Source organism: Arachis ipaensis, chromosome B5, assembly GCF_059453495.1.
Source record: "Arachis ipaensis isolate K30076 ecotype BB chromosome B5, ASM5945349v1, whole genome shotgun sequence".
NCBI lineage: Eukaryota > Viridiplantae > Streptophyta > Magnoliopsida > Fabales > Fabaceae > Arachis > Arachis ipaensis.
The window spans coordinates 129,058,413-129,062,295 of record NC_142440.1 but is presented as its reverse complement, the minus strand read 5'-3'; the positions used below and the strand labels follow the sequence as shown (position 1 = coordinate 129,062,295).

Here is a 3,883-nt window from a genome sequence, read left to right as displayed (position 1 = left end):
TGATTAGTGAAGAGTTTTGGGAAAGAGTGTTTATTGGGAAGAGAGGATGAACATTGAGAAGAGGGAAGAGAGTGAGTGGAGGTAGGTAGGGATCCTATGGGGTCCACAGATGCTGAGTTGATCCTGTGGGGTCCACAGATCCTGAGGTGTCAAGGATTTGCATCCCTGCACCCATTAGGCATGTAAAATGCCTTTGCATGCAATTCTGGCGTTTAAACGCCGAATTGATGCTTGTTCTGGGCGTTCAACGCCCAGATGCAGCATATTTCTGGCGTTGAACGCCAGCCAGATGCTTGTTTCTGGCGTTCAGCACCAGCTCTTCTTCACTGCGCATTTCTAGCGTCTGGACGCCAGGATGCTGCTTGTTTCTGGCGTTCAACGCCAGATTCATGCTCTGTTCTGGCGTTGAACGCCAGCCAGATGCTCCTTACTGGCGTTTAAACGCCAGTAAGATCCTCCTCCAGGGTGTGATTTTTCTTCTGCTATTTTTGATTCTGTTTTTAATTTTTTGATTTATTTTGTGACTCCACATGATCATGAACCTATAAAGACATATAACTAATAAAAATATAATTAAAAAAATTGGGTTGCCTCCCAACAAGCGCTTCTTTAATGTCAATAGCTTGACAGTGGGCTCTCATGGAGCCTCACAGATGTTCAGAGCATTGTTGAGACTCCCCAACACCAAACTTAGAGTTTGACTGTGGGGGCTCTGGTTGACTCTGTTTTGAGAGAAGCTTATTGTGCCTCTTTTCCATGTTTACAGAAGGATGACCTTGAGTTCTAAACACAAGGGAGTCCTCATTCAATTGAAGGACTAGTTTGCCTCTGTCAACATCAATCACAGCTCTTGCTGTGGCTAGGAAGGGTCTTCCAAGGATGATGGATTCATCCTCATCCTTCCCAGTATCTAGGACTATGAAATCAGCAGGGATATAAAGGCCTTCAACCTTTACTAACACGTCCTCTACTTGTCCATAAGCCTGTTTTCTTGAATTGTCTGCCATCTCTAATGAGATTTTAGCAGCTTGCACCCCAAAGATTCCTAGTTTCTCTATTACAGAGAGGGGCATGAGGTTTATCCCTGAACCAAGGTCACACAGAGCCTTTTCAAAGATCATGGTGCATATGGTACAAGGTATTAGGAACTTTCCAGGATCCTGTTTCTTCTGAGGCAATGTCAGTTGATCCAGATCACTCAGTTCATTGGTGAACAAGGGAGGTTCATCTTCCCAAGTCTCAATACCAAATAATTTAGCATTCAGCTTCATGATTGCACCAAGGTACTTGGTAACTTGCTCCTCAGTAACATCCTCATTCTCTTCAGAAGAGGAATACTCATCAGAGCTCATGAATGGCATAAGGAGGTTTAATGGAATCTCTATGGTCTCTAGTTGAGTCTCAAATTCCTTTGGTTCCTCAGAGGGAAACTCCTTATTGATCATTGGACGTCCCAGGAGGTCTTCCTCCTTGGGATTCACGTCCTCCCCTTCTTCCTTGGATTCGGCCATGATGGTTATATCAATGGCCTTACACTCTCCTTTTGGATTTTCTTCTGTATTACTTGGGAGAGTACTAGGAGGGATTTCAGTGATCCTTTTACTCAGTTGGCCCACTTGTGCTTCCAAATTTCTAATGGAGGACCTTGTTTCATTCATGAAACTCACAGTGGCCTTAGATAGATCAGAGACTAAGTTTGCTAAATTAGAAGTATTTTGTTCAGAGTTCTCTGTCTATTGCTGAGTGGATGATGGAAAAGGCTTGCTATTGCTAAACCTGTTTCTTCCACCATTATTAAAGCCTTGTTGAGGCTTTTGTTGATCCTTCCATGAGAAATTTGGGTGATTTCTCCATGAGGGGTTATAGGTGTTTCCATAAGGTTCACCCATATAATTTACCTCTGCTATTGCAGGGTTCTCAGGATCATAAGCTTCTTCTTCAGAAGATGCCTCTTGAGTACTGTTGGATGCAGCTTGCATTCCATTCAGACTCTGAGAAATCATATTAACTTGCTGAGTCAATATTTTGTTCTGAGCCAATATGGCATTCAGAGTATCAATTTCAAGAACTCCCTTCTTCTGAGGCGTCCCATTACTCACAGGATTCCTCTCAGAAGTGTACATGAACTGGTTATTAGCAACCATGTCAATGAGTTCTTGAGCTTCTGCAGGTGTTTTCTTGAGGTGAATGGATCCACCTGCAGAAGTATCCAATGACATTTTAGCTAATTCAGACAGACCATCATAGAATATATCCAGGATGGTCCATTCTGAAAGCATGTCAGAAGGACACTTTTTGGTCAGTTCCTTGTATCTCTCCCAAGCTTCATAGAGGGATTCACCTTCTTTCTGTCTGAAGGTTTGAACATCCACTCTAAGCTTACTAAGCTTTTGAGGAGGAAAGAACTTGGCTAAAAAAAAGCCGTGACCAGCTTATCCCAAGAGTTCAGGCTATTTTTAGGTTGAGAATCCAACCATACTCTGGCTCTGTCTCTTACAGCAAATGGGAAAAGCATGAGCCTGTAGACTTCAGGATCTACTCCATTAGTCTTAACAGTATCACATATCTGCAAGAATTCAGTTAAGAACTGAAAGGGATCTTCAAATGGAAGTCCATGAAACTTGCAGTTTTGCTGCATCAGAGAAACTAATTGAGGTTTCAGCTCAAAATTGTTTGCTCCAATGGTAGGGATGGAGATGCTTCTTCCATGTAAATTGGAATTAGGTGCAGTAAAGTCACCAAGCATCCTCCTTGCATTATTATTATTTTCGGCTGCCATCTCCTCTTCCTGTTCGAAAATTTCTATAAGGTTATCTCTGGATTGTTGTATTTTAGCTTCTCTTAATTTCCTCTTCAGAGTCCTTTTAGGTTTAGGGTCTGCTTCAACAAGAATGTTCTTGTCCTTTCTCCTGCTCATATGAAAAAGAGGGAACAGAAAAATAATAATAATAGGGATCCTTTTTACCCAGGTATAGGGGTTCCCCTGTGTGAGTAGAAGAAGAAAAGAATGTAATGTAAAGAAGGGAAGAAGAGAGAATTCGAACACAGATGGAAGAGGGGATTCGAATTTGGGTGAGATGAAGTGTTAGTAGATGAATAAATAAATAGAAGGAGATGAGAGAGAAAGAGGATTTTTGAAAATTATTTTTGAAAAATGGTTAGTGATTTTCGAAAATTAAAAGAAGAAATAAATTAAAATTGAATTTTGAAATAATTAGTTAATTAAAAAGAATTTTTGAAAAAGAGGGAGATATTTTCGAAAATTAGAGAGAGAGAGTTAGTTAGGTAGTTTTGAAAAAGATAAGAAACAAACAAGAAGTTAGTTAGTTAGTTGAAACAAATTTGAAAATCAATTTTGGAAAGATAAGAAGATAAGAAGTTAGAAAAGATATTTGAAAATCAAATTTTTGAAAAAGATAAGATTTTTTTTAAAAAAAAAAAGATATGATAGAAAGATATGATTAGAATTAGTTTTTGAAAAAGATTTGATTTTTAGAATCTCAATTAATGACTTGATTCACAAGAAATCACAAGGTATGATTCTAGAACTTAAAGTTTGAATCTTTCTTAACAAGTAAGTAACAAACTTGAAATTTTTGAATCAAAACATTAATTGTTGATGATATTTTCGAAAATATGATATAAAATTAAGAAAAAGATTTTTGAAAAATATTTTTAAAATTTTCGAAAATAAATAAGAAAAATGAAAAAGATACGATTTTTGAAAAAGATTTTGAAAAAGATAAGATTTTTAAATTGAAAATTTGATTTGACTCATAAGAAACAATTGAATTTTAAAAATTTTTGAAAAAGTCAACTCAAATTTTCGAAATTTATGAGTGAAAAAGGGAAAGATATTTTTTTTATTTTTGAATTTTTAATG

The 3,883-nt window shown here is 37.6% G+C and overlaps 1 non-coding gene across 1 annotated transcript; it reads left to right on the top strand.

The window, feature by feature from the left end:
• The first annotated feature begins 2,273 nt into the window (after positions 1–2,273).
• LOC148565759 (small nucleolar RNA R71) lies at positions 2,274–2,381 on the top strand. The gene has a single exon (XR_015885283.1). It is a non-coding gene; the product is annotated as a small nucleolar RNA R71 (small nucleolar RNA).
• Positions 2,382–3,883: the final 1,502 nt, after the last annotated feature.